The sequence below is a fragment of the Microcaecilia unicolor genome, chromosome 2, assembly GCF_901765095.1.
Source record: "Microcaecilia unicolor chromosome 2, aMicUni1.1, whole genome shotgun sequence".
Lineage (NCBI taxonomy): Eukaryota > Metazoa > Chordata > Amphibia > Gymnophiona > Siphonopidae > Microcaecilia > Microcaecilia unicolor.
The window spans coordinates 256625530-256650117 of NC_044032.1; the positions used below are offsets into that span (position 1 = coordinate 256625530).

The window sequence follows — 24588 nt, forward strand, 5'->3', positions numbered from 1 at the left end:
TGAATCACGCAGAGTCTTACCGGCAGGCAGCAAAGCAGCAGGGAAACCAGGAACCACACAGAGTCTGTAGGCTGGTGACAATCAATAGTAAATCAGGAATCAAGCAGGGTCTTGGGCAGGCAGCAATCAGTAGAATCAACCAGGAAGCAAGCAGAGTCTTGGGCAGGCAGCAGACAGTAGAATAAACCAGCAAGGTCAAAGACAGGCAAAACAAGCTTTCAGGGCAGGAACCGCAACAGACCAACAAGGACAAGAACACGACTGAAGACCTCTGTTGCCAAGGCAAAGCCTGAAAGTTCCCAGGTGCTTAATAAAGGCAACATACAAGGGAGTTCACCAAATAAGGGTGCTGCTAAGTTCCAAAAATCCCAAGACAGTCTGGAAGGCTAGAAGATCCGGACCGGCATGACATCTGGAACATTGGAAAAAGCAAACAGACAGTCCATCGCAGCCACCAGGTCTGACCGCCAGGTGGCGAGATGAATGAGAGCATGAAACAGGGCACAACCGTGACAGTAATATCTTCTTAAAGCAGACATGTACTAAAATAACCAGACAGTACAACTTCAGCACATCTGCAAACACCAAATGCCTCTATCTTTTTCTGAAATTTACTTTTATTGACTAAATATAGCCAATTTATTTATAGTTAATAGATTCTCAGAAGTTACTGCCTCGAGGCAAGAGACTTTGTAGTTCTGAGAGCTGTAGCGGAGGGTAGAGATGGAAATTTGAAGAGAGAGGCTTTATGGCAGAAGTAGGACAGCTGAAAAGTCATACACTAGCTGATCCTTTCTCTGAATCAGTGAAGAGAGGGGAAACAATAGGGTTACCATTTTGTGTCCTCTGAAAAAGAGGACATGTCACGCCCCCCTACCCCGCCCCCGCCACGCCTCATGCCCCGCCCCTGCCACGCCCCCTTCAGGTCCGGGTTCCGCCCCTATTCCCCCCCGTCACATAGTCCCCTCCCCCCCATCACATACCCCCCCCTCACTTACTGTCTAGCCCTGGTGGTCTAGTAGCGTCTTCTCTTCGGGGCAGGAAAGAGCCCCTCTTTCCTGCCCGGAGCGCTGCCTGCCCTTGCCTGCTGCATCCTCCTCGTATGGCTGGGGATTCAAAATGGCCACCGAGAGTTGAAGCGGCCTCGCGAGAGTTCAACTCTCGGCGGCCATTTTGAATCCCCAGCCCAGACCGAGAAGGATGATAGACAGGGGAGGCAGCGCTCCGGGCAGGAAAGAGGGGGCTCTTTCCTGCCCCGAAGACGTCACTAGACCACCAGGGAACATGGTAAGGAAGGGGAGGGGACGGGAGACCAGGTCACCAGACCCACGGCGCCGATCGCCCGCCCACCGCACGCACGCGCCTGCCCGCACCCGCGCCCACGTTTGTCCAGAAATCCGGACAAACGTGGGCGGGGGCAAAATCCGCCGGACGCCCCGGACATGCCCTCAAAAAGAGGACATGTCCGGGGAAATCCGGACGTATGGTAACCCTGGGAAACAACTTCAAGCAAGTCCCAGCATAGCCAGTTCCTTCCACCATGAGTAGCCTCCCTACCTATATCTCTAGCCTCCTATAATGCAAGAGCTGACTCCTCACCTACTAAAGACAAGCAAACAAGCATAGTATGGAAGAATTTAAAGTTGCACAGGATGAACCAGAGAGAGGGTCTGTCCTTCAAGCTGCTGAGAGCAGCACTGGATCAGGTTTCACTGCAGGATTGCCAGGCATCCAAAATTTTAAATAGCTTTGTGTCAAAAAAATTTTTCAGCCCAATCCGTGCCCAAAAATACTGAGCACATGGGCCAGCTTAAATAGTGAGCAAACGGACCTGACTGAAAACTACAGCATGAATGATTAACAACTGAGTGTGGATGTCATTGTCCCAGCTCCATAGGTGGTCGGTGACTCAAACGTTTGGGGAGGCTAAGGTGGGCAGGGTCAAGTTAAAAACCTTAGGGGCCATGGGCATAGACTGGGGGGGCGAGGGGGGGCAATGCCCCCCCCAAACAACAACGACGTGAGACTGGCGCCGCCGCGGCCAGTAGTTAAAAAAAACAAAACAAAAAAGCAGGCACGCGCTCGTCTCCATCCGCTTCGCTTCCCTGCCTTCTCTGTCTGCGTCCCGCCTTCCTCTGACGTCATTTTCCTTTCGGGCGGGACGCAGACAGAGAGGGCAGGGAAGCAAAGCGGACGGAGACGAGCGTGTCCGTCTACCCCCTCTCTTCCTCCCTCCCTCTGGCGCAGGCAGCAAGCATGTTTCTTCAGTTTTTCTGTGTTCCTGGCAGCGGTGGCGACGTACACGCTGCCTTCGGCTCTGCCCCGAAGCCTTCTCTTCAAGTTCCTGTTCCCGCATAGGTGGGAACAGGAACTTGAAGAGAAGGCTTCCAGGGCAGACCGAAGGCAGCGTGTATACGTCACTACCGCTGCCAGGAGCACAGAAAGGTTGAAGAAGACTGCTGCTTGCGCCGGAGGGAGGGAGGGAGGAAGAGAGGGGGTAAACGGAGTCCACGATCCTGGACTTCGCGGGGGGGGGGGGGGGGGAGCAGTAGAGGGAAGATGGATGGAACGGGGAGGGGTGGGGAGCAGATGGAAGATGGATGGTGGGGAGCAGAGGGATGGACCAGGAGATGGATGGGATTGGGAGGGGTGGGGAGCAGAGGGAAGGAGCAAGAGATGGATGAGACTGGGAGGGGTGGGGAGCAGATGGAAGATGGATGGTGGGGAGCAGAGGGATGGACCAGGAGATGGATGGGATTGGGAGGGGTGGGGAGCAGAGGGAAGATGGATGGGACTGGGGGGGGTGGGGAGCAGAGGGAAGCCTACTGGAAAGAAGACACTGCATAAACAGAAGACACTGGGACCAAATCGAATAGAAAAACTAAATGATCAGACAACAAAGGTAGATAAAAGTATTTTATTCATAATTTATTAATTGAAATATGTCAGCTTTTTGAAATGTGCATCTGTGATATTTTGCCTGTAAATTTCAATGCCTTCCTCCATATTAGCATATTCATTTGCATATGTATATATGCAAATGAATATGCTAATATGCTCCACCCATCCTTTGCCCCCCCCCCCCAAATGAAACAGTCAAACTACGCCTATGCTTAGGGGTCAACACCTATATCAACAGGAAAGGGACAGCAGCATAGGCGTAGTTTGACTGTTTCATTTGGGGGGGGGGGGGGGCAAAGAATGGGCGGAGCATATTAGCATATCATTTGCATATATACATATGCAAATGAATATGCTAATATGGAGGACGGAATTGAAATTTACAGGCAAAATATCACAGATGCACATTTCAAAAAGCTGACACATTTCAATTAATAAATATGAATAAAATACTTTTATCTACCTTTGTTGTCTGATCATTTAGTTTTTCTATTCGCTTTGGTCCCAGTGTCTTCTGTTTTATGCAGTGTCTTCTTTCCAGTAGGCTTCCCTCTGCTCCCCACCCTCCCAGTCCCATCCATCTCTTGCTCCTTCCCTCTGCTCCCCACCCCTCCCAGTCCCATCCATCTTCTGTTCCTTCCCTCTGCTCACCATCCCTCCGTCCCATCCATCTTCTGCTCCTTCCTCTGCTGTGCCTGACCTCTCCCAATCCCATCCATCTCCTGGTCCATCCCTCTGCTCCCCACCCCTCCCAGTCCCATCCATCTCTTGCTCCTTCCCTCTGCTCCCCACCCCTCCCAGTCCCAACCATCTCTTGCTCCTTCCCTCTGCTCCCCACCCCTCCCAGTCCCAACCATCTTCTGTTCCTTCCCTCTGCTCACCATCCCTCCGTCCCATCCATCTTCTGTTCCTTCCTTATGCTCACCATCCCTCCGTCCCATCCATCTTCTGCTCCTTCCCTCTGCTGTGCCTGACCTCTCCCAATCCCATCCATCTCCTGGTCCATCCCTTTGCTCCCCACCCCTCCCAGTCCCATCCATCTCTTGCTCCTTCCCTCTGCTCCCCACCCCTCCGTCCCAACCATCTCTTGCTCCTTCCCTTTGCTCCCCCCCCCTCCCAGTCCCATCCATCTTCTGTTCCTTCCCTCTGCTCCCCACCCCTCCCAGTCCCATCCATCTTCCCTCTGCTCCCACCCCTCCCAGTTCCATACATCTTCCTTCTACTGCCCCCCCCCCCCCGCGAGGTCCAAGATAGTGACTCCGTTTACCCCCTCTCTTCCTCCCTCCCTCCGGCGCAGGCAACAGTCTTCAGCTTTTTCAGCGTTCCTGGCAGCAGTAGCGATGTACACGCTGCCTTCGGTCTGCCCCGGAAGCCTTCTCTCAAGTTCCTGGTCCCACCTATGCGGGGTATTCATCATTAATAAAGGATTGCATTTTCTCATTCCTGAAGGCCAGTGTTTACTTTTTCTGTTTGTTTGCCCACCTATGCGGGAACAGGAACTTGAAGAGAAGGCTTTGGGGCAGAGCCGAAGGCAGCGTGTACATCGCTACCGCTGTCAGGAACGCTGAAAAAGACTGCTGCCTGCACCGGAGGGAGGGAGGAAGAGAGAGGGGTAGACGGACACGCTCCTCTCCGTCTGCTTGGCTTCCCTGCCCTCTCTGTCTGCGTCCCGCCCGAAAGGAAATGACGTCAGAGGAAGGCGGGACGCAGATAGAGAGGGCAGGGAAGCCAAGCGGATGGAGAGGAGCGCGTGCCTGCATGTGTTTTTTTTTTTTTTTTTAAACTAATGGCGCGGCGGCGCCTTGGTCGTCGTTTGGGGGGGCATTGCCCCCCCTCGCCCCCCCCAGTCTACGCCTATGGACAGCAGATGCATTTTTAAGCACAGTACAGAAAGAACCCCTACCAGCTGCTTTCCCCCTAGTACCTCTGTAACTGATGGTATCATGCACAACTGAGTACATTCCAGGGAATTATGTACCAAAAATTTAAAATAATACAATACTAAAGAGAATAATATGTGCAGTATTGTGTGGAGGTAGTTTAACACTTGGCTTTTGGTCAGTCCTAGCTCCTCAGTCTAGCATATTCCTATTGGCCATGTGAACAGTGATGTATTCTAAAATAAAAATAAATTTCTTTTATTTACCTTTTGTTGTCTGGCCAATTTTTCTCATTGTGTCAGTCCCAGTCCTTAGTTTCTACTTTCCTTTGTCTTCTCTTAGCTCTCTTCACAGGGATTTCTGTTTGTCATTTCTCTCCTCCTGTCACCTTCATTTCCTCTAACAAATCTGTCTCCAACATTGATTCCTGTCAGCTTTATTCTATTTATTTTTCCAGCTCTCTGTCCAAATTTCTTTTATTCTTACTATTCAATTTCTCTCTTTTTACTGCATCTACCTACAGCTTTCTAACTCTATCCCTCAGCCCAGTTCTTTTATTCCCCTTCCTTGTATTCTCCAGTCTTTCACTAATTCTATCCTCTCCCCCTCCCATTCAACATCTCCCCTCTCCCTCCACCTTTCCATGCAGATTTCCCCTCTCTACCATTTTCCATCTGGCATCTCCCCATCTTCTCCATCTCTTTCAGCCAGTATTTCTCCTCTGTTCCCTTCAGCATACCTCCATTCTCCTCATTTCAATGCGGCATTTTCCCCTCTCTTTCTCCACCCTTTCCATGCAGCATTTCTCCCACCCTTTCCAGCCAGTGTCTTCCTCTCTCTCTACCCCTTTCCTGACAGAATTTCTCCTCTCTTCCATCTTTCATCCAAGTAGAGCGTGTGGTAGCCGTGTTAGTCCACTCTTAAAGGTTATCAATAGAAATCAAACAAAATAAAACATGGAAAAGAAAATAAGATGATACCTTTTTTATTGGACATAACTTAATACATTTCTTGATTAGCTTTCAAAGGTTGCCCTTCTTCGTCAGATCGGAAATAAACAAATGTGTTAGCTGATAGAATATATAAGTGAAACATCCAAGCATTTCAATGACAGTCTAGCAGGGTGGGGGTGGGTAGGAGGTATGCATGGGGACATCAAAGCATTTCATTTCATTGATAGTCTAACAGGATGGGTGTGGATAGGTGAGAGGAGGGTGATAAACAGAGAAATACAACTTTATGGTTTATAATGGTCTAGAAAACCCAGGTCCTTGTTAAGTCCTGTCTGTTTGTGTTTGTGTGATAATGCTGTTTGAAAGTTTCTAAGTGCTTCATTGATTAACCTTATTTGTTGTAACCACAGAAAATCTACAGATACTTGACTCCTGAGGCAGGCACAGACCGTGTTCAGTCTGTAGTATCTAGTTTCTCAATAAATTTGTTTTACTAGACCATCAGTTTGTTGGGTTTGGCTTACATCCCTTCCCTACTCCACTGATTGTCCTAAGTCTTCTCATAGGGAATCACTCCTTGTTTTTTGTCAGGTGTTGGTGTTGTGTTCCCATTATCCTTGTCAATGCAAGTGTTGCAATGGCCTCCAGCACTTATAAGTCAGACGTGTTCCACGCCACCGCTTTAAAGTGGGACTATCATGCCTGAGCTGATATTCATAAAGAGAAGCTTGCTGAACTAGAAAATTTATAGCTCAGAGAACTCTTGTTCCTAAGAAGCTAGCCACAAAACGAAGGCATGGTAGGGATGATACATATCAAAAGGCCTTCGCACCTCTGGTTCCCCCATATCTTCATCATGACCAGACATTCAAATTAAGAGCAGCAATGTTGGAAAGGAGGAAAATAGATGGGAAGCATACCTCAGCTTTGGTGGCCCCCTTCCAAATTTCTGCCACAGTTTTAAAACAGCAGCCCTGTCTTGCTAATGATGACCTTGAAACATGGGCATATTAAGGGCTCCTTTTACAAAACAGCACTACCGATTAGTGTACGCTGAATGTGAAGAGGCCCATGAGAATTGAATGGGCTTCTTCACATTCAGCATGCCATCATCGGTAGCACCATTTTGTAAAAGGAGCCCTAACAGTGTTACGTGGGGTACATCTGACATTTCTGATCAAGAGGTGAACTTTCTTGGTATCCTCTCTGATCCTTCCCTTAACAGCCCAAAGTATTCTCACTGTTGAAGGATACCGCCTACCCTAGATGCCAAGTAACTGATTTTGAAGCAGTCCACAGGAATAAAGTCATCTTCATCTTATCCTCACAGTTCTTTGAATGTCCAAGCTAAAATTGGGCTAATGCTGAGCTCCTGTCCCTTGCTGTAAGGGAGCTCCTGAACCAGTACAAGATCCAGTCAGCCAAGGAGAGGAAAAACCTCAGTTAGTATACCATGCCTAATACATGCAGGTAAATGCCCAAAATCTCAGGACACAGTAGACAGCAACGTTTTCTTTTCTACAAGTAGCTCACCAGTTTCCAGTTAGTAGTAGAGAGGGCCTGGATTATCTTCCCTTCCTCCCAGCTGATGCACTGTAGGGGCATGAATATTCTCTTACAAGATAGGGCACACCACTTTAAAGCAGCATTTGACACATCTTCCAGAACAGCTGCTGTAGCCATAGGTGCTGAAGAATGATTTGATTGTGTGCATTCAGCGAACATGTCCACGAGCATTTAGTAAGTACTTTTGCGTAGGAGAAAACTTGTTTAGTAAAAAATGTTATGATACAAAGGTCCTCTTCAGAGAGGTCTGTTGCACTATTCAGAACTTACTTTTCTGAAGAGCTGAATCAATCCTCTACCACTAGAAAACTGCAATTTCCAAATCACAGGAAACATTTTGCTCTACAGATATATTGTCAGTCACACAGTTCTAACAAAATAGACTTAGAGATTGCAAGCAACCACAAACTGCAGGCATCTTTCACTTCCAAAAGCAATTCTGTTTTTGATTTTGCACACATTCTTTATGCGTTTGTCTCCGTTTCATCAGTGAAGCATGGCCTGTGATATGGTTGTTATCCATGGGGGTAGTCCCGTCAGCTTCCTCCATGAAGTTTAGACCAGTGTTTCCCAAGTCTGTTCCTGGAGTACCCCTTGCCAGTCTGGTTTTCAGGATATCCACAATGAATACGCATGAAAGAGATGTGCATATAATGGAGGCAGTGTATGCAAATCAAGTTCATGCATATTCATTGTGGATAACCTGAAAACCTGACTGGCAAAGGGATCTGTAGGACTGGTCTTGGAAATACTAGTTTAGACCATAACAGTAGATTAAGTCTGTAGGGTATGCATTTCTTCATTCAATGCATTCTAGTCCATATCTATAGACACTTTCTTAGGGCCAAGATTTGGTCCCCTCCTTGTACAAGCAAACAAGTTGACCGTTACCCCTTTATTTTAGAAGTTAAGTACGATACCAAGCTGCTCTGTTTTGTTTTTTAATGTTTAAATCTGTTTTATTCCATTTGTCATTTCATTTTTTCACTTATTACCATTTATATACTGTCCTTTTCCAGAGCAGTGTACAAATCAAACACACATAATAAAAACATTACACAGCATAAATAATATAGTGTAATTCAATAACAACATACAAAATAAACTGATCACCATATTATGTCCATCTGCATAAGATTCTATTTAGCCTGTCCCAACAAATGTTGCTTGAACAGTCTTTGAAACAACCCTGAGTTCTTCTGTGTCCTAAGAGTTGTAGGCAATTTGTTCCATTCTGTCGGTCCTGCAACAGAGACTGCCATTAGTGTTGCGTGAGTCCTTCAAAACTTTGTAACCCCATCATGTTTTTTACCAATCTAAAAGTATTTACAACATCTACTCTTAGCACAGAGCTGAAACCTCCCAGCTTATCTCTACAGTGGCTGAGAACAGAATCCCATTTGCAAGGCAAAAACTCTTGTCCAACACAGCTAACTACATAAGTCATTTTTTCCTTAATGATTACTGCATTAAAGAAGATTTTGGTTCAAGAGTTCCGAGTCTTTCATAGTGATCTATACTCGGGTTTAGACTACATACTAATCACCCTGGTGAGAGAGCAGAACAGCCCCAGCTGGACATGTTGCAAGTCTGCTCATCCCCACCCAACAGCCACCACCTTTCTTTTTTTTTTTAATTTTTTTTTTTATGTTTCAACATTTTTATTGATGACAATTCAAAAGAAATACATTTCACCATGTGCGTTCACATTTCTTCAAAAACAAGCATAGCAAATTAGACACCTTGTAAAGCATTCCGTCATCAAACTTTTAAACATTTCCTCCCCCCCTCCCTATTCATCTGTAATGATGCTATGTTTCAACAATTTTATAAACAACTCAACATGTTATGTATCAACTTGACACAGTCAACATCTCAGGAAAATTTAAACCCATTCCTCGCCTATCTGCTTTGAACCTCTTACGGCTTTCACCCCCCCCTGACCATGAAAACATTTTCCTCATATATCAACTAGTATTCCAGAACCACATTCAAAGCCATCTTTAAGTTAGAAACAAATCAATGTCTCTCCTCCATCCAGCCCCATGAGGTCTAGGCTCTGATGACCCCTGCGGTACTGGCGAGGTTATCACATTTCAGACGGCGTGGTAGTATTGATAAGTAACAAAAACCACCGTTGCAGCAGAGTAATAAATACCCCAGCACTGTGATATACCATCCTTTTCCCCTGTCCCCTCCTTCCCCCCTCCCTCACCCTCCCCTTCTCCCCTCACCCACCCACCCCATGCCACGTCATCACCTGCTAAGCATTCAAGATTCTACTGCGCGCCACTGCGGTCAGGGAATCCCAAAATGGGAGCCAAATCCGGCAAAAAAGATCTCCCCTAGGGGTAGATAAATCTCCTACTCCCCGTCGTTCTAATGCACACAAAATAATCATATGTGAGCGCCATTGCTGTAATGTAGGGTTGTCTCCGGATATCCAATGTTGCAAGATAGATTTCTTGCCAATTAACACTGTTCTTTTCAAAAAGGCCCTGAGTGCCCCAGGGGGAAAGGGGGATACCCTAAAAACTTCAAATAATTGTGATGGAAACAGGTGCCAAGTGACCCCCCACATCTGGGACACATGCTAGTTCACCCGTCGCCAGAATTCCAAAATCCTCGGGCAACTCCAAAACATGTGTCCCAGCATCGCCAAAGGCCGGGCGCATTTTAAACAGACATCATCAACCCGCATAGTTGCCCGGTGTGCCCGATACGGGGATATATACATCCTCAATAAAAACTTATAATGTAGCTCTTGCAACATCATATTCTCCGTTAACTGTTGTCTACCCAAGAGACATGCCTTCATCTGATCCCTCTGCAGATTAACCCCCAACTCCCTTTTCCAGCTGTCAACTAATTTATCATAATCTATGTCTCCTAAGTGTTCCCGTAGTGTATTGTGATAATATTTCAAGGGGATCATCAATTGCGCATCCAGACCCAAAATAGTCAATAATATTTCCCATACCTGTGGTGTTAAGGCTACAGCCGGCAAAGATCTGAGGTAGTGCCGAATCTGAAACATAGAAAGGAAATTGACCTTTGGAATTCCATATTCTTTCAGAAGAAGTTCCGGTGTCTTAAGTACCCCATCTTCCGTGTATAACTGATATACATATTGCAATCTCCGAGCCGCCCCAAGTACTCAAGTCTACTGAGGTAGAACCCCGGCAAAAAATCTTTATTACCTTGACTCGGCAACAAGGGCGAAACGTCCGCCTGTAAGCCATAAAGTGACATATCCAACGCCACATCCTCCGTACTGGTAATACCGTGGTGCGAAAGCCTTCGGCGTGCACAACTGCCCCCGTTGGGAATGCAACCACGCACTGAAATGCAGGGGGGCAAACAAGCACGTCTCCAACTCCGTACAAGAAAAATAAGTGGATCCACGAAACCAATCCGTCAAATGACGCATGTTACTAGCAACCGAATATAACTTAACACTTAACAATCCCAGACCCCCCTGAGCACGAGGAAGGAAGAGCTGTGACGCCCTCAACCAGAGAAACCGCGTCACAAGTCTAGTCACAAAACTATCATCACTATGTTTGTTTTTTTTTTTTTTTTTTTAATTTTATTTTATTTATAGTTTCAACTTTTTATACAAGCATTTAAATCTTGTTAAAGAAAAACAGAATATTTATGGTAATTAATAGGAAACAAAAACTCTTCCCTCGTACTCTAAGGAAGATATAAAGAACATAATGTTTTCAATTCTTTCCTAGACCACAAACAAAAGGGGGGCTAAACAGTAATAAATGGAATTTAAACATGTGATACAAATTTTAAAAGAATATGGCCTGGATAGACTCCACTCTTTTACATATTAATCCTGATCTTATATTTTTTTTTCGGACACTATCTGGTTATCTTTTTCATATCTAAAAAGACTTTCAGCTGTTCTGGTTCAAAGAACACATATTTTTTATCTAGGTAATTTATCATACATTTACAAGGATATGACAAAATGAATCTTGCCCCCAGCAATCGAGTTTCTTCTCTATAAGCTAAAAAAGCTTTTCTTCTATCTTGTGTGGTTTTCACCACATCTGGGTATATCCATATCTTTTCTCCAAGAAACATTTTAGTTGAATTTTTAAAGTACATTTTCAATATGGCATTCACATCCTGTTCAAAGACTGATGAAACAAGCATAGTTTTTCTAATTTGAATTATCAGTAACTGATTGTTCCAAGAAGGCTGTTAAATTTTGTAAATCTCCAGGAGTCTTCAATTTTTTCTCCCCTTTTCGAATCTGGTAAATAATATATTTTGTTAATTGGGGGAATCAATTCTGGGGAGTATAGAAGATTTTCCATAAGAAATTTTTTGAACAGTTCCTTCACATTAAATTCAGAGGGAAACAGGGAAATTCAAAAACCTTAAATTTAAACGTCTATTATAGTTTTCAAAGTATTCTATCTTTCGATTGGTATGGCCATCTATCCTTAATAAGCCAAGTCAGATTTCTCTTTCAAAATACTTAAATCCTGTTGAACAGCTATATTAGTCTTTTCAGATTCTTTTTAAAGGTATCCAACGCCGAAGTACCAAGTCTAATTACTCACGATTGGTTACAACTGACGTTAATGTCTATAATCGCTGTCCAGATAGTATCCAAAGTTACCGCCCTCAGAGATCTTAAACTCCACGTTGTTTCTGCTTGTTGTCCCAGGGCCGCATTCTTGAGCTCCGGTGCACAGGTCTTCTATTTCGCCATTTCAGACGTTTCTAGAAGTCCTAACCCACTTCTGAGGCCTGCTGGGCAAGGCGGGGGGGTTAATTTCCGCGAGGATAGTGAGTGTCTCAACTCCCCGTGGAAAAGACGTCCACCTTCGTCCTCCCACAGCGGGGAAGCTCAAGCCGGGTTCTTCGTGGAGTGCTGGCGGCGAACCTCTCCATCGTCGTCTTGCACTAGGGCGGTATCAGGGTTTTTCACCGGTAAGCCCTTAACCACCCCTTGTCCTTTTGGTGTGAGGCATTTTAGGAAACTTAGCTATTGCAATCGTTCACCTAAGGAAGTCAGCGTCGATGTTTGAGCGTCTACCAATCCTGTCTTTCACCAAGCTCCGCTGCATCGTCCCTGCAAGTGGAATCCTTCTTCTTTTCGGCCGTCACGCTGAGCTGCCGTTCACACAGGCAGCTTCGCTCCTCCCAACCGCGTTCATCCGGCCCTAACAGGAAGTGCATCAGAGAGGGCCAGAATGGACGCGGCGGGGGGAGGAGCGAAGCTGCCTGTTTAACGGCAGCGCAGCGTGACGGCCGAAAAGAAGGATTCCACTTGCAGGGACAATGCAGCGGAGCTTGGGGAAAGACAGGGCAGGAAGGAAACGCCCTCTGCGGGACAAAAGGGCAGCGACAGCGTGCGAAAGATGGGCGGGCCTGGAGGGAAAATGGGTGGGCCTGGGCCCGTACAGGCCCACCCGTGGCTACGCCCCTGCATCTAGGTAGAAGTCACCAGCTATGCGAGGACCCCCACCCCGCTCCAAACCCTGTCATAGTCCAAGAGACTCCTTAGTTTACAATAATATCAATTCCATTGGCCTCCTGATTTCGCCACCTTCACCCTGTAGGCAGCTCCGTCATGCCTTAGCAACATTCGTGGAGCATAAAGTCAAGCTGTTGCAGGAGGCTCTTTCAGCTCTCGGTTCACAAACTGTAATGCTGATTGATCCGATGTGAAAGTGACCCATTTTCCCCCATGGTGAATTTTCAAAGTGGCAGGGTATAGTAGTAAAAAACAAATTTTCTTGTTCACCAGGGTCGTACAGATCGGGTGAAATTTCCTTCGCCTCTCCTGGACACTAGCAGAATAGTCCTGGAATATGTGGATCCGAGACCCTGCATATGCTAGCGAGTCCCGCTTCAATCTATAGCCCTGCAGGATCTCATCCTTATGGATGTAATTGTGGACCTTGATAATAACCACTCTGGGTCTCTGGGCGTTCTGCTGTTGTCTCCCAAGTCTATGGGCCCGTTCGATGCAAAAAGGGCCCCTGCTGTCAGACAAAGCAAATTCCTTCTGCAGCCATTCTTCCAATACTTGGCCCAAAGTCTGATCAGGGATGTTCTCCGGTAGACCCACGAGCCTGAGGTTGCTACGTCTAGCTCTGTTTTCAATATCATCTAGTTTCTCCGCCTGCTGTTGCAACCTCTCTTGTAAGCTGCAGGCATCATAAATCCCCCGGGTAGGATCGCCTCTGGAACCCTTCCTCACTCCATGGAGAGCCTGTAAATTGCCTGTAAATTGGTTTAAAAGATTAGTATTTTTCCCTTTCTGATGAAGACTTTTGAAACTCAGCCAGAGTTAAAGGGAGCAGTTATTTTGATGGCAAGATTGGAATGGATGAATGATATGTGATTTTAATGAAGCACAAGCACGAGCACAATATACCCCAAGGGAAGTGAAATAATTATGTGAATATGGGTGTATATCGCATTGTGGGTTGGTTTATGTAAGATATGTGGGGGAAGTGAGATCAGGGTGTCATGAATTAACATTTACCTCCTTTAGGTTCAAACAAATGTTGAATGGTATGTTTTATTATCCATGTATTAGATGGTAATAAGGAAAGCACCATAATTTATGGGTGGAGGTTTGAGCTCAAGTCTAGCAATATTTAATGTGAGTAGTTTATGACCTATACATATGTATTATAAATATACGTATATACCGGTGATTAAGATCTACTTGGGCTCAGCTGTATGTACATACACAAATATTAGGAGGTGGAACATCATATGTGCAATGATGGTTCCATTGTGACACCACCACATATTCCTCTTGGGGATATAATGGGTGTAAACAGTATGGTCTGAGCACATTTAAAATAATTTAAAACACTTTATAGTATTTATTTACATGGATATGCCAGTAGAAATGTTGCTCCTAATGCTCTCGTCTTTTCCCTGAGAGCTAGAAATAATTTCCTTCTATCTTGCGTTGTCTTTGTCACATCAGGAAAAATCCATATTCTATGACCACAAAAAGTTTTTAATGAATTCTTAAAGTATAGCTTCATTACTGAATTTAGATCTTGTTCAAATACAAACGATATTATTAAAGTCCGTCGTGTTGTTCCTTCTGACAAAGATTCTTCGAGTAGAGCAGAAATTTCCTGAATTCCCGGCCCAGCATCCTGAACTTGAGGCAAACTCTCAGAGCCCAATGGCTCCATTCCAGTTCGAGGAGATAATGGGAGGTAATATATTTTGTTGAATGGAGGAATAGCAGAAGAAGGATATTGAAGAATTTCTACTAGGTATTTTTTAAAGAAATCCATCGCATTTATCCCTGTAGCCATAGGAAAATTCAGTACTCTTAAGTTTAGACGCCTGTTGTAGTTTTCTATTTGCTCTATTTTCCGTCATGTCATAAGTTTATCTTTAACCAATACATCAGTAATAGATTTTAAAACCTCTGATTGCGTCTGCAAAGCTTGGTTCACTGAATCTTGTTTAACGTTTTCTAACGACATAGTTAAAGCGTCTATTTTACTCACGAGAAGAGATGTGTCTTGGGCTGATTTTGTAACTGTAGTTGTTAATTTTTGAATTGCCCTCCAAATAGACTCCAGTGAAACCGCCACTGGAGTTTCAGGCTCCAAGCTAGTTTCCTCTGCATTATGGGGTAGAACGCTGCCGACCAAGGCCTTGCTGCTACCAACTCCCGATTCAGCTGGGCCTTCCTCTATACCCCGAAAGTACACAGGACATGGTGTTTTCTTTGAACCACTGCCAGAACAACTTCAAACATTTTTGGATATGGAAAAACTGGTCAAATAGACTGATGGAATGATAGTTGGAATAACTGATTAAGAAAAAAGAATAGGGTGGGAATATTCAGGCCAGGCCACTTACCTATAATTTTGTTTCTGTGTATTATTTTTGGATCTCCTTATCTAGTAGTCTCTCCCTCCCTCAATCGCTAGTAGTGGTCTAAGTGGTAGATTAAGCTCCGGAGAAGATAAAGATGTCTCAGTCCCCACAAGCGCCGTTGCTCCTCTGTCGGCGCTCAAAGCAGGGTTCAACACTCCAGTATTCGGTGGGATGCTCGTCGCATATCTGTCTAGCGTTTGCTGGATAAGGGATGAGGTTCTGGCCAGCGGCAGTTGGCCCTTCACCGTCCCCTTCCTTTTGGTATGAGGCATTGGGTAATGAAACTAGTAGAAGAAACGCCAGAAAACAGCTCAGACCGACTAGCACGCGAGCTCAGGCCGCCATCTTGACACGCCTCCCTCCCTCGATTCAGCCACCACCTTTCTTTGCATCATTTTCAGGAATAATAAATGATATATGTGGCGAAGTGGTGAATTTTCTAGCATATGAATTACAAGAATATTTCAGGTGGTGCATGTTCATGTTTAAAGCTGTTACAGAGAAATGACTGTTCCTTCTTTAGTTTAACCACAGAGAAGAAGTTAGCCTGCAGTGATGTGACCAGCTACTTAAAAAAAAATGTTGTTCTGGCCTCTGATTGGCTTAGGAACTCAAATTCAGCTAGGATGTACTGGCTTTTCTTCAGTCTTAGCCAGGGAGAACAGAGGGAAAGATCTCTTTGCTGAGGCCCTGTGAGCAGTTATATTTGATAATCTGTGAGCATGTATATGTCCTGAACTCCACAGGTACTATTTAGATAGTAAACAAATGTTTAGATAGTGTTATAATTGATCCATATTTCAGTTACCTGTTACTGTTTGCTGATTGCACCTTTTCTGTTCATTGTTCTAATTTTGCATGGCAGTAAACATTTGTAGTTTATTTCCTCTGCTTGTCTGGACTGACTAAGAATCCTGGTGGTATGTGTGTTGGGTCTGTGGATGCTTTTCTAGGAACTGTGGGACCACAAGGAGTGTGGTCCCAGTAACCTAGGAATCACTGGAGATAAATTGAGAGCAGGAGACTCACCCTGAGGTGGTTGGGACCCAGTCAGTGGGCGGAGGGTGCTAGTGTAGAGCACAAGCAGTAGGTGCAGGATAGACTTAAGTGGCCGTGGGGTATCCCCAGGTGGGTTGCTAGGCGTTTCATGACAGTAAATAAGGGATTTTTTTTGTGTGTGTGTTCAGCCAAGTGAACCTCATATGTCAGGTGTATCACAATGGAAGAAAGGTTGAGAACCATTGCTCTAGGGTATACATATTCTGGTCCTCAATTCTTTTCTCATAGGTCTCTTGGTGCAATTCTGATAAATGACACATTCCTCTGGATTGCTTCAAGTCTTTTTACGTCCTTAGCAAGATACAACCTCCAGAATTTAACACAATTTTCCAAGTGGGGCCTCACCAAGGACTTGTACAAGGGCATTAACACTTTTTCTATTAGTGATTCCTCTTTATTCAGCCCAGCATTCTTCTGGCTATAGCCACCACTTTGTCACATTGTTTCACAGCCTCGAGATCTTCAGACACTATCACCCCAAGCTCCCTCTCCTGGTCCGTGCATATCAGCTTTTCACCTCCTAGTACATACAGCTTCTTTGGATTTTTACTCCCTCAAGTGCCTCTCTCTGGACTTCTTGATATTAAATTTTAACTGCCAAATGTTAGGCCATTCTTCTAACGTTTTGCAGATCTGTTTTTTTTTTTTCATTTTGGCAAGTTTACAAAACCCATTAAAGCAATATAAAAGAAGAAAAAAAGAAACCCCATAACACAGTGGGATAACAAATGTATAAACCAGTATCTACAAATAACCAGCCAAACAAAATTAGTAGCTAACCAGACGCAAATATGGGCAAATTCAAAAGTCTTCATAATGCAATAATGCCTAGGAGAATAGTTTCTCGAGAAAAGGTGTCCCAGTCAAGAAGAAGACTCCAACTCACGCTAATAAGCTTGTCACAGCTTCAACGTGATTTGAAGCAAAGTAGGAAGGGTTGCAGTTGACCAGTGCCTCGCTGCTTCCCTATGCATAACTGCTACACATACTGTTAACACCTTAAAGTGATAGTCCAAGAGACTAGGAGGTTGCCAATGTCATAGAAACACCTTTGTGACCGGAGGAATCGAGACCCCATAGCATCTCTGATAGCAACTGAGAACACATAGTCCAAAAAGCTTGGACCAACGGATTCTCCCACCAGAGATGAAAATAGTGCCCTACCCCCACATCCTCTCCAACAAAGGCCAGAGAGTGTTGGGGAACACGGAGACAAATGAGTGGGTATAAATACCATCTATACAACATTTTGAGACCTTGTTCAATTATAAATTTCAGAAATAAGTAGGGCTGCACATTAATTGCAATTAACGCGCTAATTATTAATCGCATATAATGATTAGTCTTCTGCCTCCCTCCCGAACCTCTCTCACTGAGAGTGGCCTAGCATCTCTCCCTTTCCTTGCCTCCCGGACTGCTGGAGGCTGGCTCTCTCTCCCCCTCCCCTTCCACCCAGTTTACCTTTTCACTCAGTTTTCTTTCAGTAAGTCTTTGGCCCTGCAGCAGTGGTAATCGTACTGAAAAGCTGCCTGAGGCCTGCACCGCGCCTTTCCCTCTGACCCATCCCAAACAGGGAGTTGCATCAAAAGGGGGCAGGACGGGTCAGAGAGAAGGGCCTGGTGCAGGCCGCAGGCAGCTTTTCAGCACAGCTGCCGCTACTGCAGGGCCAAAGACTTACTGAAAGAAAACTGAGTGAAAAGGTAAACCGGATGGGAGGGGAGAGAGAGCCAGCTGCCGCAGTCTGGGAGGGAAGGGAGAGATGCCGGACTATGTGGGAGGGGTGAGGGAGGGAATTGAGAGAGAACCTTGGGCAGGTGGGTGGTGGTGGGGGGAGGGAATTAAGAGAGAACTGCAGGTGGGGAGGGAATTGAGAGAGAACCTTGAGTGGCTAGGAAGAGGGAGGGAGAGAGAACCGAAGGCTGGGCCAAAAGAGGAGGGTGAGATTCTGGACTGGGAAGGGGGAATAGAGAGAGATGCTGGAGGGAGGGAAGTGGAGGGAGAAGAGAGAGGGAGAAATATTGGGCTCAGAGAGAGGGAGAAAAAGATAATGGACCTGGGGTAGAGAGGGTGGAGGGAAGGAAGAAAAAAAGAGAAGTGTTGGACTCGGGGGGTGGAGTTGGAGGGATCGAGAAAGAGATAATAGCCCTGGGGACAGAGGGGAGGAAGGGAGAGAGAGAGTTGGACCTGGAGGTGGGAGAAAGGAAGATTGGTCTTTAATCAGCAGCATAGCCACAGGGGAGAGGATAGGAGGGGTCTTGGAGACCTGGACCCCCTTAAAGCTGAAGTACATGTTCAATGGCTGGTAGGGTAGCTGAAGCCCCTCCAGTGAAGAAATCCAGTGCCTGAGTCACCCCCTTCCTCTTCGTACTGCCTCAGGAGCGAGGAAGTCAGCTGTGCCTCCAGGCACCAATGCTTGCACTCCCTAAGCATGCTCAGTTTGTGCATGAACTGAGCATGCTCAGAGAGTGCCGGCATCAGTGGCTGGAGGTACCCTGCTGGCTTCCTCGCTCCTGAAGCAGCACAAAGAGGAAGGGAGCTTCTTTGGCAATGGATTTCTTCTACTGGCGAGGCTTCAGCATCCCACCAGCAAAGGTATGATATCTAATGTGAGGGGGAAGGCAAGGAAATGCATGTCCCCCCCCCCCCCCCCCCCAACCATCTTCCGTGATTCTATATGCTCATCTAGCTTTCAGCGTTATGGGAATGATGCTTTGGAACAACCTTCCACTCCACCTGCAAAAAGAGCCATCCTACTGAGCTTTTAAATTACATTTTAAAACGCATCTATTAAAAAAAAAAAACTAAGACCTGCAATTAAATGTGTATAATTTTGATACTGTTTCATGGTTGTCCTATTATTAGGTTTTAATTTGCTGTTTTCAAGTTTACCTCATTTATTGTATTCATGTTATATTTGGTCATTTTTACTATTATGCTGTTAACAAAATTGTACATTTTATTTTAAATTGTACCTGCTTCATAAAAGTGGTCAGTAAAATCACAATAAATAAGTAAATAAATAATTGTTGAAAAGACCTAAGACCCCCTGCAAATAAGTCACCTACACAACATGTACCAGAATGCTTCCATATTCCCAGGAAATTGTCATCCTAATGCGGAGGCAAACAAAAAAGCAAGCACATTGATTATAGCCATTTGTCCCCCAATATGGTGCCCCATATTCGCACTATTTAATTTATTATTTATTTCTGCATTTGTATCCCACATTTTCCCACCAATTGGTAGGTTCAATGTGGCTTACAAGAATCTGGAATTGATTGGTTACAGTTTGTATAGAGCAAGGTTACAATTATATAGAACAGTGAGATTATCAGATGTCTTGGTTATAACAGGCTTTATGTGTTTATATTTGTCTTAGGCAAGCACATTAAGTGTTTGGGATACTTTGGATCCAGTAAGCCAAGTGTTTGGGATGAATTTTGGTGATTCTGTTCATTGTTGTGTTCATTTATTGTTCAGTAGTCTGGTTGGTTAGGTTAGTCCAGCAGGGAGGAACTTTCGGGAAAAAATGGACTTTCAGTTGTTTTTGGAAGATAGGCAATTGTCCTTGAATTTTAGGTCTTTCGGTAGTGTGTTCCAGAGCTTGGTGCAAACATATGAGAAGCTGGAAGCACGTGTTGATTTGTATTTAATGCCTTTACATCTAGGGAGATGGAGGGTTAGGTAAGATCTCGATGATTTAGTTGTATTCCGAATTGGTAGATCTATTAGATTGGTCATGTAGCCGGTGATAGGTCAAAGATTATTTTGTAGGCCAGAGAACAGATCTTGAAGGATGTGTGCCTTGATTGGTAGCCAATGTAATTTCTGGAGAAGTGGTCTAGCGCTTTCAAACCGTTTTTTTCTGAAAACGAGTCTGGCTGCTGTATTTTGTGCTGTTTGTAATTTCTTTAAGACTTGGTCTTTGCACCCTGGGTAGATTCCATTGCAGTAATCCACATGGGCCAGAACCATGTTGTGGAATACATCTCCTGGAAAGTATTGTTTTATGTGTTTTAGTTTCCACATTGTGTGGAACATTTTCTTGTATTTTTCGAGTGATAAGTCATGGTCTGTGGTGATTCCTAGGATTTTCAGATTGTCTGAGATTGGGAGAGATGGTTGTGAAGCTTTCAGTGTTATGTGGAGATGAGAGTGTGAGGCAGTGTGTTTTTTTCCCTATTCAGTTTCAGCTTGAAGGCTGATGCCTGGGATTCCATGGTGTTCATGCTGTTCATGATTTTGGAGGAGATTTCTGATGGGTTATTTTTGAAAAGGATACAGATTGTAACATCGTTGGTGTATATGAAGGGATTAAAGCCTTGTTTGGATAGGGACCTGGCTAGTGGGATCATCATTAGGTTGAATAGTATAGGTGAGAGTGGTGAATCCTCCACATTCTGCTGCTTTCCAAGGTAGAAAGATTATAGAATTTGACTTTACTTGGTAAGACCTGGTGGTCAGGAATCCCTTGAACCATGTAAGTATCTTCCCTCCAATTTCTAGCTTACTGAGTATCCTTTGTAGCATTCGGTGGTCCACCATATCAAATGCACAGAGGAGAGTAGTGGATGCTTGGAATGCCCTCCCGCGTGAGGTGGTTGGAAATGAAAACGGTAACTGAATTCAAACATGCATGGGAATAAGCATAAAGGAATCCTGTGCTGAAGGAATGGATCCTCAGGAGCTTAGTCAAGATCGGGAGGCGGGGCTGGTGGTTGGGAGGCGGGGATAGTGCTGGGCAGACTTATACGGTCTGTGCCAGAGCCGGTGGTGGGCAGCGGGACTGGTGGTTGGGAGGCAGGGATAGTGCTGGACAGACTTGTACGGTCTGTGCCAGAGCCGGTGGTTGGGAGGTGAGGATAGTGCTGGGCAGACTTATACGGTCTGTGCCAGAGCCGGGGTTGGGAGGAGGTGCTGGTGGTTGGGAGGCGGGGATAGTGCTGGCCAGACTTATACGGTCTGTGCCAGAGCCAGTGGTGGAGGCGGGACTGGTGGTTGGGAGGCGGGGATAGTGCTGGGCAGACTTATACGGTCTGTGCCAGAGCCGGTGGTGGGCAGCGGGACTGGTGGTTGGGAGGCAGGGATAGTGCTGGACAGACTTGTACGGTCTGTGCCAGAGCCGGTGGTTGGGAGGTGAGGATAGTGCTGGGCAGACTTATACGGTCTGTGCCAGAGCCGGTGGTTGGGAGGAGGGGCTGGTGGTTGGGAGGCGGGGATAGTGCTGGGCAGACTTATACGGTCTGTGCCCTGAAGAGTGCAGGTACAAATCAAAGTAGGGTATACACAAAAAGCAGCAAATATGAGTTATCTTGTTGGGCAGACTGGATGGACCGTGCAGGTCTTTTCTGCCGTCATCTACTATGTCAACTGGAGTGGGAAGATGTTTTGCCTATTGAGATTTATATTTGAATTTGGCCAAAAGTGTGATCAGCACTGTTTCAGTACTGTGGTGGGATCTGAAGCCCGATTGGGATTCATGCAATATGGAGAATGTGTTGATGTATTCTGTTAGTTGTTTAAGAAACAGCAAGGCAGACAATCTGCAAACTCCAAGATGGAAGACAACACAGCAGATCAGTAGAAGATCAAAAATAGGATTTTATTGGTAAGAAACATCTAAAATATCTAAAATAAAATGCCCGACACAATTGAATAAGTGTGCAAATAAGTAAGCTTAGTTTTCATTGTTACATTTTTACTTATTTGCTTACTTTAATTTATTGTCCTTGATTTATTCGTTGTCTCATTTGTCTTATAGCCCCTGACGCAGCCCTGCTGGGCGAAACACGGCCTGTGTCGGACATTTTATGTTAGATATTTTAGATGTTTTTTTATCAATAAAATCTATTTTTGATCTTCTACTGATCTGCTGTGTTGTCTTCCATTCTGTTAGTTGTTTGCCACTCTATACCTTCCATCGTCTTGGTCATTAGTGGTGTGGATGCAACTGCTCTGTAGTTTGAGATATCATTGTTTTTTTTCTTGGTGTCTTTTGGGATAGGTGTGAGCACATGTTTACCTTATCCGTAGGAATTGTCCTTCATGGAACACAAAGTTTAGATGGGGATGCGAGTTCTTCAATGAAATGGTTAGGAGGTGTTTTCATAATGTAGTTGGAACATGTATCTAGTAAGCAGTGAACGGAAGCAAACTTGGGCTACTGTCTCAGAGGAAATCTGGATGAAATTTGTCATAAGTACATAAGTGTTGCCATACTTGGAAAGAACAAAGGTCCATCAAGCCCAACAGTGGCCAATCCAGCCAGGTCACAAATACCTAGCAAGATCCCAAAAAAGTGCAGCCTGCTGGTGTTTCCTCTGGGGGCGGATCTAGTTTGTCTATGAATTTTCCAGGTTGGTATTTCCTGAGGTAGATTTTTTCATAAGTTTCATAAGAGATCTGAGGTGTATCAGGTACAGCGATTAATTGTAGCTGACTTATTTTAAGTTAAATTAGCCTACTGATTACGTGATATAGTAACATAGTACATAGTAGATGACGGCAGAAAAAGACCTGCACGGTCCAATCCAGTCTGCCCAACAAGACAACTCATGTGTGCTACTTTTGTGTATACCCTACTTTGATTTGTACCTGTGCTCTTCAGGGCACAGACCGTATAAGTCTGCCCAGCACTAGCCCCGCCTCCCAACCACCGCTCTGGCAATAGACCGTATAAGTCTGCCCAGCACTATCCCCGCCTCCCAACCACCGGCTCTGGCATAGACCGTATAAGTCTGCCCAGCACTATCCCCGCCTCCCACCACCGGCTCTGGCACAGACCGATAAGTCTGCCCAGCGCTATCCCTGCCTCCCAACCTCCAGTCCCGCCTCCCACCACTGGCTCTGGCACAGACCATATAAGTCTGCCCCGCCTCCGCTACCCGGCTCTGCTATCCAATCTCGGTTAAGCTCCTGAAGATCCTTTCCTTCTGAACAGGATTCCTTTATGTTTATCCCACGCATGTTTGAATTCCGTTACGTTTTCCTCTCCACCACCTCCCGCGGGAGGGCATTCCAAGCATCCACCACTCTCTCCGTGAAGAAATACTTCCTGACATTTTCTTGAGTCTGCCCCCCTTCAATCTCATTTCATGTCCTATCGTTCTAACCCGCCTTCGTATCTCCGGAAAAGGTTCGTTTGCGGATTAATACCTTTCAAATATTTGAACGTCTGTATCATATCACCCCTGTTTCTCCTTTCCTTCCTCCAGGGTATACATGTTCAGGTCAGCAAGTCTCTCCTCATACGTCTTGTTACAGCAAATCCCATACCATTCTCGTAGCTTTTCTTTGCACCGCTTCGATTCTTTTACATCCTTAGCAAGATATGGCCTCCAAAACTGAACACAATACTCTAGATGGGCCTCACCAACGACTTATACAGAGGCATCAACACCCCCTTTCTTCTGCTGGTCACACCTCTCTCTATACGCCCAACAACCTTCTAGATACAGCCACCGCCTTGTCACACTGTTTCGTCACCTTCAAATCCTCAGATACTATCACCCCCAAGGTCCCTCTCCCCGTCTGAACCTATCAGACTCTCGCCACCTAACACATACGTCTCCCGTGGATTTCTATTCCCTAAGTGCATCACTTTGCATTTCTTCGCATTGAATTTTAATTGCCAGACCTTAGACCATTGTTCTAGCTTCTTCAAATCCTTTTTCATGTTTTCCACTCCCTCCGGGGTGTCCACTCTGTTACAGATCTTAGTATCATCCGCAAATAGGCAAACTTTACCTTCTAACCCTTCGGCAATGGTCACTCACAAATATATTGAACAGAATCGACCCCAGCACCGATCCTTGAGGCAACTCCACTACTCACCTTTCCCTCCTCCGAGCTAACTCCATTCACCACCACCCTCTGGCGTCTGTCCGTCAACCAGTTCCTAATCCAGATAGCATATTTCTTTGAATTCATACCTAGGCTTTAGGCACTGATATATGCCATTCTATCAGAACCTGCGATTGGGGCTACCAAATAATAGCTTGAAAAATCAGGGACTCCCAAGCCACCCTCCTTCTATATTACTTTGCAACATTTGCCTAGCAATCCTAGGTGGGGCCTCGTTTCCAATTATAATCAAACAGGAGAGTCTGGCAAAGGTAAAGAACTTTGGTAACAGTACATTTACAGACTGCTGTACGACCTAGCCGTGTATGATGAAGCCTATGCCACCAGCCAATGCGGAAGAGAGCTCTGGAAGTAGCCTGCTGTAGTTTAATTTGCAAAGTGAATTCAAATCTGCAGGAATCTTAACTCCAAGGTATTGAATATGGTTTTTCGCCCAACCAAAAGGTAAAGTTTTATTGAGTGTCAAGATTGTA

General features: G+C 45.3%; 1 protein-coding gene across 1 annotated transcript in view; it reads left to right on the forward strand.

Annotated features, from left to right (window-relative positions):
* The window catches only part of LOC115462005 (nudix hydrolase 20, chloroplastic-like), a 66579-nt gene that overhangs the window by 39923 nt on the left and 2068 nt on the right, over window positions 1–24588 (forward strand).